Genomic DNA, 10,014 nt, shown 5'->3' with positions numbered 1-10,014 from the left:
GGTCCAGCAGGAGATGGAACCCCATTGGGCTCTGTATGTAGCAGAGTGGGCCACGCTGTCACCTCCAGGATCCAGCCTAGTTCTTCTCTGAGTAAAGACAGAGAATGTCTTGGACCTGGGTTTCCTCAGAGCTCAGATTCAAGACCATCTATGGACTGACATCACGAACCCAAGGGAGCTATGCCAGAAGCCGGGAAGTTCTAGGCTGTTTAATTTCCAGGCACAAACAGAGAGTTCCTACTCTCTCAAGCATTGGAGAAGGGGAGACACACATACCGCCTGGCTGGACTTTAGCTGTGCAATGCATCAAAGGGCATCCTGCCCCTAGGTTTCCAAATACCTCGAGGGAACATTTTACACAACAGCAACACTTAGCTCTACAGCTTCTGTGGGAAAGAACAAAATCACACATGAAAAACATCAACCTCAGGCAAAAATACCCTGTGTTTGGTGCAAGGCACAGGATAGTGATGGCTTCCTGGCGAGATGGAGGAGACACATTGGTGCTCGCTGCCTATACAGCTACCTTGAGCTGCTCCTGGCTGTGTGTTTCCAGCCCCCCACTTTGCCCACAGCAGAAGCCCACGCATACATTTTCACCAGGAGCCCAGAGTCTCCAGGCCACAGAGTGGCAGGTTGATCCAGGAGAACCATGCACGGAAGGTGCTGGCCAAGGCTGGGATTTCAGAGGGGACCAGATGAGAGGGACTTTTTGGTGTGAGCAACAGCAGGAAGGCCCGTTGAGGGATGCTTGACTCTGCCTGTGCTGGGCCAATGACCACCCATAACCCTTCTCGCTAATGTTTGTGACGCCCTGGTCTTGCTAGCAGGTTTTTTGCTTTATTTTTCCCCCTTGGTGCTGAAGATGAAACTCTGGTCTTGTCAATGCTAGGCAAGGTCTCCCCAAGGGTGGTAACAGGTGATCATAAATTGGGTAGCTTTGTAGAACTTGGCTGGCTTCACTCACAGCTCTGAAGAGTAGCATCTGCAATTCAGGTGAGCACTAGCCTGGGACTCTCTGGAATCCGGAATCCTCGAGGGAATCTGTTCCAGGACCTTCCCTGATCTTGGTGGTTCCTTGACTCCCGGCTTCATCAATGCTGCCTCTCTGCCCTGCCCTCATATACCTGCCGCCCCCCCCCGGGTCTCTTCCACATTGTGTGGCTCAGAACTTTTCCCCCAAATGCTCATTTCACCGTTTGAAAATGTAAACAAGAGGTCTGGGAAGTGGACTCATCTAGTAAGTCGCTTGCCACTCAAGGCCTGAGTCTAGCCCCCCAGCACCCATGTAAAAGCCAGGTGCTGTGGCACATACTTCCTATCCCAGTGACAGGAGCTGGGAGGACAGTGACAGACAGGTGCTTGCTGTCCGGCAAATGTTACCTAATTGGTGAATCCCAGGTTAGTGAGAGGCCCCTCTCAGAAACTGAGGTGGAGGATGTCGGACACACACACACACACACACACACACACACACACACACGGCTGGGTTCGACACCTGTAATCCCAGCAGTTAGGAGGCAGAGACATGAAAATTGACACAAATCTGAACTCAACCTGGGTTACATAGTAGTTCCAGGCTAGCCAGGGCTATACAAGCAAGACCCTCAAAACTCCCAAACAAAACCAAATAACAACAATAAACAAAAGCCAAATTATAAAGGGGAGTTTGGAGCACCTCCGGCTGTTCTGGGAAGGAATAGTGCAGACAGGGACTGTGGGCAGGGAGGTCACCTCAATATCATCAGATAGCAGAATGACTCACAGGCGTCTCCCCTTCCACAAAGTCTGGATTCTCTCCCCCAGGAGGCTGATCAGGGTCTGGGTTTCTGCAGGCTGCCTGCCCTCCTGAGAACAAGCTCCTCCATCCCAGCTGAGGCCACTCAGCCCCCACCTTGGGGGTGCCCCAAGAAGTGAGGCTCCCCAGTTGAGCCCGTGAAGCTTGTACGCATTTCGCTTCTGTTATACGAGTTTGAATGTCTTTTCAGGGGGACATTTTAATCAATGTGTTCTGTAAAAGAAAACCCTTGGTTTTGAAATGAATGCTTTCATGGGTTTAATTTAACAGCAGAAGCTTAATAGGGGAACAATTCTGCGCTGTTTAAATAATTCACAGCTGCAGGGATGTGTTCGATTTTGAAAACACAAGCAAGGTGAGGGTAGGGTTCTGAACGGTGCGATACTGGAAACCAACCCCTGCTGGGTCTGTTGGTGCTGTCCTGTAGTCTTAGTTCAAGTTCCCCCTGAGAACTTACTGAAACCCTGTCTCAAACTAAAGAGAGGAGAGAAAAAAAAAAAGAAAGAAAGAAAAGAAAAGGCGGAGGTTGTGGCTCATTGCTAAGCCTAGGGACACCTGGGAAGAGGAAGATCATTTGAGAAAATGCCTTCATCAGTTTGACCTGTAGGCAAGCCTATGGGGCATTTTTTTTTTTTTGGTTTTTTTTGAGACAGGGTTTCTCTGTGGCTTTGGAGCCTGTCCTGGAACTAGCTCTTGTTGACCAGGCTGGTCTCGAACTCACAGAGATCCACCTGCCTCTGCCTCCCGAGTGCTGGGATTAAAGGCGTGCGCCACCATCGCCCGGCTGGGGCATTTTCTTGATTAATGATTGATGTGGGAGGGACCAGCCCCAGTGGGCGAGGCCACGACTGAGTGGGTGGATCTGGGTTGTATAAGAAATGAGACTGAGCAAGTCAGTAAGTAGCATGACTCCAGAGTTTCTGCTTCAGCTCCTGCCTCCAGGGTCCTGCCCTGACTTCCCTCAGATGGACTGTGATGAAGTGTAAGTCAAATACTTCTACTACTACTAATGATGATGATAATAATAATACTAATAAAAAACTTTTACTCTCCAAGTTGCTTTTGCTCAGCGTTTTATCACAGCAATAGAAAACAAACTGAGACAGAGGTCCTGGGTTCAAGCCCTAATACTGCAAACAAATAAAACCCCAGCCAATCACTGAGGAGTCAAGGTAGCTTCTCCTTGGTGGCACTGGGCAGCATTTGCAGTGGGGACACCAATGTCACCTTTTTATGGTTTCAGATGCTCTGGTGAATTGAGTACCACCTTGAAAGGTGATTTAAGATTATTAGTGCAGGGACTGAAGAGAAGGCTCAGCAGTTAAGAGCACTGGCTGTTCTTCCAGAGGACCTGAGTTTAGTTCCCAGCAGCTCCCAACTGTCTGTAACTCCAGTTCTCCACGGGATCTGACACCCTCACACAGACATGCACACAGGCAAAACACCAATGCACACTAAAATATTAAATAATTTTTAAAGACGATTATTCGTGTTCTTTACTCAGAAGTGACCAGCGATGGCTGCCATGTGTGTAGGGCTGGCCACCCAACTTTTCCCTGGCCATTTTCTTCCCTTTTTGCACTGGTCCCACTTTGACCAGTCCCTGGGACACACAGGGGAAAGGCAGGCCACTGCCACTCATTCAGGAGAGTTACCCGTGGAAATTGGCAGGAGCACAGCTTTTAACGAGTCTGGGCCCAGACCACGCAGCACCACGCCTCTGTCGTTCCTTTGCACCCTGCCGCTATAGAGGCCTCTGGGGGAGTCAGTCTCTTGTTAGTCTCTGAGTCTAGACACAGCTTTCTTGTAACTGTATCTTCAAAGATCCAACAGCTTACATCATAACTTCTGGGGCCTGGGGTATTAACTCTACTTCTTTTAGGGACACTCTTCAACTTGATGGAGTCTTGGCGAGGGCCCTGGAGGGGCAAGATTTTCCTTTGAAGACTTTTTTTTGGGTCTTTGTAGGGCTGTCCCCAGGGACAGTAAGCAGGAACATGGGCCTCCAGGGCAGCACCAGATGGTGGGAGAAGTGGGGGGAACTACTCGCTGAGGGCACAAGCCCATCACCATAGTCCCACCCCTCTGTCCACAGTGCATCCCCAACCCGCTCTGACGCCTAGCGTTTTACCTGCTGGATCTCAGATGAGGGGTCCCAGCTCTGGCTACCCCATCACTCTCCTAAGTCATCCTTTATTCTCTGTCCCGTGTTGGCTTTCTCTGCCATCACCTCTTTCTCTTGGCTGCCGTGGTTTTCTGTGTCTCTCCCCTGAGGGTAGGAGCCCTGTAAATCTCCTTCACGGCACCCTGTGCCAAGAGCAGTGCCCAGATCTCAAAAAGAACTTTGTCAGATGGAGAAGTTGAGTTCATTTGACAACAGAGACTACCAGACAGTTGCGAGCTTCCTACTCTGGTGGCGTGTACGCTGCTTCTAGAGACAAATGCCTCCAGCCTGTGTTCCTTGCCCCTCAAGACCCCGAAGGACCCCTATTCTTCCTCAGACATTCCTGTAGTTCGGAAAAAAAAAGAGGTAGCAGCATCCTGTGTCTGAGCCATGCAGATACCCGCCGCAGAAGGAAGGACAACTATTCATTATCGTCTTCAGACATTAGACGGAGAGCCACAAATAGACATCTCTAGCAACTGCTCCTGCCTGCGGGGCTCTCGCTTTCCTCCCTCATCGCATCTTGCCACCTCCTGCTCGGAGAATTGGATATTTGCCAGTCGCTTGGTTATTTCCTGGGGGAATTAATGAGAAGGTGGGCCGTCCGAACGCTGGCAGGATGTTATTCTGAAAGCACGGATATCCCCTCCATCTGAGCCCCAACGCCCCATGCACAGAGACTGGCCTCCTTTCACAACGGGCAGCAGACAAAAGAGCCATGAGTGACGAGGGCCGCCAGCTGGGAGGCTCCCTAGCAAAGCTGGGGCTTCAGATTGGGTGCAGCACACTGACTTCCTTCTCTGTGCATTTGGCCAGAGTCCGTCTCAGTCCACGCCCAGCTCAGGACCTGTGCGAGGATAACTTCCTCCCAGCCTTGGCTCCTGACAGCTGTGTTCATGCCCTGCTCTTTCTCTTAGCTCATCCATCCTTCCCTTTCCTGACCATTCCCTTCTCCCAGCTCCATGATGTGACTCTTCAGACCAGCTCCTGGTAGGATGGGCAGGGATTGATTGGTCTGAATGATATAGAAGAAACTGGATATCTATATATATATATATATATATATATATATATATATATATATATATATCTGGATATACATATATAATAATATATAATTGGATGTTATAAAGGATATGCTAAGAAAATACTAAATAATGCAAAGGGGAATTTAGCTAAAGGAGTGTTCAGTGCTGAGTAGTATACACCGACCAAGACTGTCATAGAAATTCCAGGAAGGAAATTCTGTGCCTCTGACATAACTAGGCTTTAAGTTTGCCAAGAGCATGCTTCTTAAGATTGTGTTGTAAGTTCACTAAGATTGCTGCCAATTAGACTCTATTCTCATAGTACAAAGTACACCTTTGGCCCATTGCCAGACATCAAACCCACCCCCACATCAAGGAACCTCTATAGGGCACTTCAAAGGGGACAATACCAGGTCAGGGCTGCATCAAGTCCTGGTCCATCGTTAAGCCCTTTGCCTCTTACTGGGAAGAGCATAATTCTGCCAGGTGGGGAGGACAACTCTGGCACCAGTCCAGGAAAAGCAGCCTTGGTCTGTCTTGGGATAACTATGGCAGTATTTCTACATTGCAAATCTCCCCATTTGTCTCGACAACCAGACCTCGGAGCTCTGTCTCTATGGAGCACATGTAACTGCTCCAAGTGTAACTTGGGGCCATGCACCTTTATAAACAGGGATTTCCGTTCATGGCCGGTTCCCTCTTGTGTATTAGCCAGAACAGCTCGTGTGTTTTTATTAAAGAGTTTTGGGGAAGGCAAATTATTTCTTCAGAACTAACCCAGAGCTTTGCGTCACTCCTCAGCCATACCAGCCTTCGGGAGCATTTGTTCCTGATGCTTAGTCACCTCCTTTACCTGCCCTGGCTCCCCCCAGGGGGGGGGGGCTGCACGGTGTGACTTGCTCCAACCTCTCTGATGGGTCTTCCTTGCCCCCTCCCCCGGTGGTCCCTTTGACCTTGAATGTGTTGGAGTGGTCTTAACTTCTGTATCCTTTTTTCCCCTCCTCCTTGCCTTGCTGATCTGATCTTACTTGGTAGCTTTATTTGCTACCAAGATGCTCAGGTCTCTGCTGTCACCTTGAGTTGGGTTTCTACCTGTTCCCATGGCCTTGACACTTGTGTGTCAGAGCTAAGTCTTCACAAGGACAATGAAACCCTCCTGTCAAACCAGATAGCAGCTCCCAACTTTCCTGCTTCTCGAGCTTAAGAGCCCAGGCTCATCCACAAGGCTCACACCCCAGCTCTGTCTTCTGAAAGCATGGGAAGCTGATGGCTTCTCTTTTCCACCCTGGCTCTCTGCCATCGGCTTTTCCCCAGCACTCCGGATTTCCATCAATGTGAAGCCACAGCTCACCACCCCTAGCCTCCTAACTTCCTGAGTCATCCTGCCTTATACTGGAAGCTCAAGTCCTTACCAAGGTCCCCAGAGTCCTCTCCAGGGTCTCCCTGTGTCTCCTCTCATGTTGCCTCCCTGCCCCCTCCTCCCCTCTTCATGTAATCATGCTGCCCACCTTGACATTCCCCTGACGATGCACCCCAGGACCTTTGCACTGGACATTCCTCTTCTTGGATACCGTACTCCAAGATCCCTACTGGACTCACACCTTCGCCAGCTTTAATTCTGCTCACCATCCTGGTGTGACCCTTCCCCACACTGCAAACCCTTGCCTCGCTCTACTCGGTCTTCTCAGAGTGCCCGTTGTCTCCCATCACACAAGGTTTCATTAGTTATTGTTGCTTTTCTGTCCCCTACTGTTGGGATGGAGGGTCCTCCAGGGGAATTCAGTAGGCGGTCAATGTGCATTTGCTGGATCCTAAGTAAACAGGCAAGCGTGTGTAAAAAGGTGTGTGCACGGCTGACCCTGGCAGGCATGTCATGGTGCTAGTTGTCAGGTGTGGGGATCATGGCTAAGCTTTCTGACCCTCAGCGCTGTCATCCATAGTAGGGGATAACAGTGGGACCAACTTCTATGCTTAGCTGCCAAAAAGAAGCGAGGCGATGATGACTACAGTCCCCATGCCATGCTGGGAATAAAGCATGCCTGCGTTTTCCTGTGATAGTGACCTCACCGGGCTTTTCATGGTGCCACCAAAGGTGGGGGAGCATGAAAATGCAACCTGTGTAGTGCTTGCTTGGGACTTCAGGAGCATCTTTCTCTGCTGGGGCAGCTCCTTCCTCACCTACCCATCCACGGGAACATGGCTGAAGCTCTCTGTTCATCTGTGATGCAATGCTAATCACAGGCTCCCCAACCAGCTTCCCAGGGCTGTCACTGATGGTTAAGGGCTTGAGACTTACCATAGGGAAATGAGGACCGAGGAGCAAGGACTAAAGTGATCATAGAGGAAACCCAGGTGACAGGCATCCACAGGTATGCTGGCCTTTGGTATCCAGCACGGTGCCCAGGGTGTGGATAGGTAGATGGAAGGGTCCAGATGAATGAATGGGTGACGTATTGGTCACTTTTCTCACTGGGGTGGCAAAATGCCCAGAACGAGCTACTTAGGGCAAGAGGAACTTATTCTGGCTCACAGCTTAAGGACACAGTCCACCGTGGAGGGAAGGCCTGGTGGCAGAAAGATGAGGCAGCTTCTGGTCACTCTTCCTCTTCAGTCAGGATGGAGAGAGAGAGATGAATGCTGGGTCTCAGCTCACTCTCTTTCTCACATGTGATCTTAGTCAAAAGGCTACAGAGTGATTAGTGTCTCCTTTTTGTGCAGTCTGGTATCCCCAGCACGTGGGATGGTTCCACCCGTATCTACGATGGGACTTCCTTCTTCAGTTAAATCTTCATGGAAACATCTTCATAGGTACAGCCAGAAGTGTGTTTCCATGTCTAAATCCAGTCAAGTTGACAGTGAAGACTGATCATCAAAGACAAATGAATAGTAGATGGATGGTGGGCAGATGTGTGTAGATATATAAATATGTATGTCTCTAAGTACGGGTGGATGATAGTGTAGTGGTTGAATAAGAATGTCAAAGGGGCTGGAGAGATGGCTCAGTGGTTAAGAGCACCCGCTGCTCTTCCAGAGGACCTGGGTTCAATTCCCAGCACCCACATGGCAGCTCATGACTGTATATAACTCCAGTTCCAGGGATCTGTCATCCTCACACAGACATACATGCAGGTAAAACACCAATGCACATAAAAAATAAAAATAAATAAATAAAAAAATGACCCTCACAGGCTCATATATTTGAATGCTTAGTCACTTAGGGAGTGACTCTATTTGAAAAGGATTGGGGGTGTGGCTTTGTTGGAAGAAGGGTGTCACTTGGGGTTAACTTTGAGGTTTCAAAAGCCCATGCCAGGCTGAGTCTCATCTGTTCTCCCTCCCCCTCTCTGCCTTTGGATCAGGATGTAGTTCTCAACTACTCCAGCATCATGTCTCCTGCATGTCACCAGGCTTCCTGCTTAATGATAATGGATTCAACCTCTGAAACTGTAAGTAGGCCTCCAATTAAATGCTTTATCTTATAAGAGTTGCCTTGGTCATGGTGTCTCTTCACAGCAATAATACAGTGACTAAGACAGATAGATATATGGTTGGATAGGCTGGTGGATGGATGGACGGGTGGGTGGGTGGGGTGGATATGGATAGATGGATGGGTAGTTAGGTGGGTGAGTGGATAGATGGATGGGTAGGTAGTTGGGTGAGTAGATAGATAGATAGATAGATAGATAGATAGATAGATGAATGGATAGATGAATGGATGGATGCTAGACGGATAAATGGAAATACATATAGTCTAGGTAAGAATAGGAAAACTAGTTTGTCTTATCCATCAAGAGTCATTAGACAAACAAGGATGACAAAGATACTGTTTCGTCTGTAGACTTGGCTGGTATCTGTTCTCTGTTTTTGTGTGATGGTGGACACATTGCCTCCCCTTTTTGAGCCTCTATTTCCCCATTACCGAATGAGATGTTTGGACTGGCCACTCACTAATGTTCTCTCTCCAGCTCCCAGTCTCAATGAATCCATGATTTTCTGTGTGCTGCATAGACCTGCAGGGCTGTGGTAATTTCCAGAGGGCCCCATGGTCTCTGATACCCTGTGCAGTCTTACTACTTCCTCATAAAAAGGGAAACTCTGTTTCTCTGTCCCATGAATCTGAGCTGACCCCAAGGATGAGTGACCCTCCTCCAACCTCTCTCTTTGGAGTGGTTCTTCTTAGAACCCAGCTGTCATTACGCAAGAGGGTTCAAGTTGCCCTGAAGAGAGCTGAGGTCCCATCCCATAGCGGCCAGCATTAGCCGCTAGCCAAGGGAGGGCATGTGGAGCCTCATGCCATCACACCCCAACCAACACAACACAGAGCAATAGGAGTGTAAGCACAGCCCACGGCTTTGCCACAGAACGTGGTGATGGGTGACTGTCTGGTCTGTGTCATGCTGGCTCAGCAGAATGCTCCATAGCCAGTACTTTCTAACAAATGGAAACTTATGTTCCTGCAGTTCTGGTGCCTGGAAGTCCAAGATGGAGTCCAGCATCTTGCTGCACCCTTGAATGGCAGAAGAGAATATAAAAGCACCCCTGCTCGCCCGGACCTTTTTATGGTGGCATGAGTCCGCTCCTGAAGGTACAGCTGCTGAGATCTAAGCATGTTCTAGAAACCTTCACCTCACAGTACAGTCACTCTGGGGACCAATTTCTCAGCTGAGGAATTCATGGGGAGCATTTCAAACCAAAGCACCAGTTTTACCTGGAGTGACTCACAGCACAGGGGGAGACTCTACACCACTGCCCAGAAGGAACCTTGGCTGAAAACTGGATTTTTAAGTAACATAAACAAACTAAATGCATCCATAGATTTTACGCAAATGCCAAATGGGTTAACATATGCACCGTTTGCTTTCTTGGCTGCCTCTTTGGTTCTGTTTTCCTATTTTGTTTGGCTCCTTTTCCTCTTTCCTACCCAGCCTATCCTTGGGACAACGAAGCTCTGGTTTATTCTGCTGAGACTTATGGCACTGTGCGCTGGTGTTCAGAGATGCATGTAGAAAGGTGCCAGGGGCCAC

The sequence above is a fragment of the Microtus oregoni genome, unplaced genomic scaffold (assembly GCF_018167655.1).
Source record: "Microtus oregoni isolate MIOR12 unplaced genomic scaffold, Mior012 000022F_ref0000154, whole genome shotgun sequence".
In the NCBI taxonomy this organism is placed as follows: Eukaryota; Metazoa; Chordata; class Mammalia; order Rodentia; family Cricetidae; genus Microtus; species Microtus oregoni.
Note: the sequence above shows the minus strand (reverse complement) of the source record.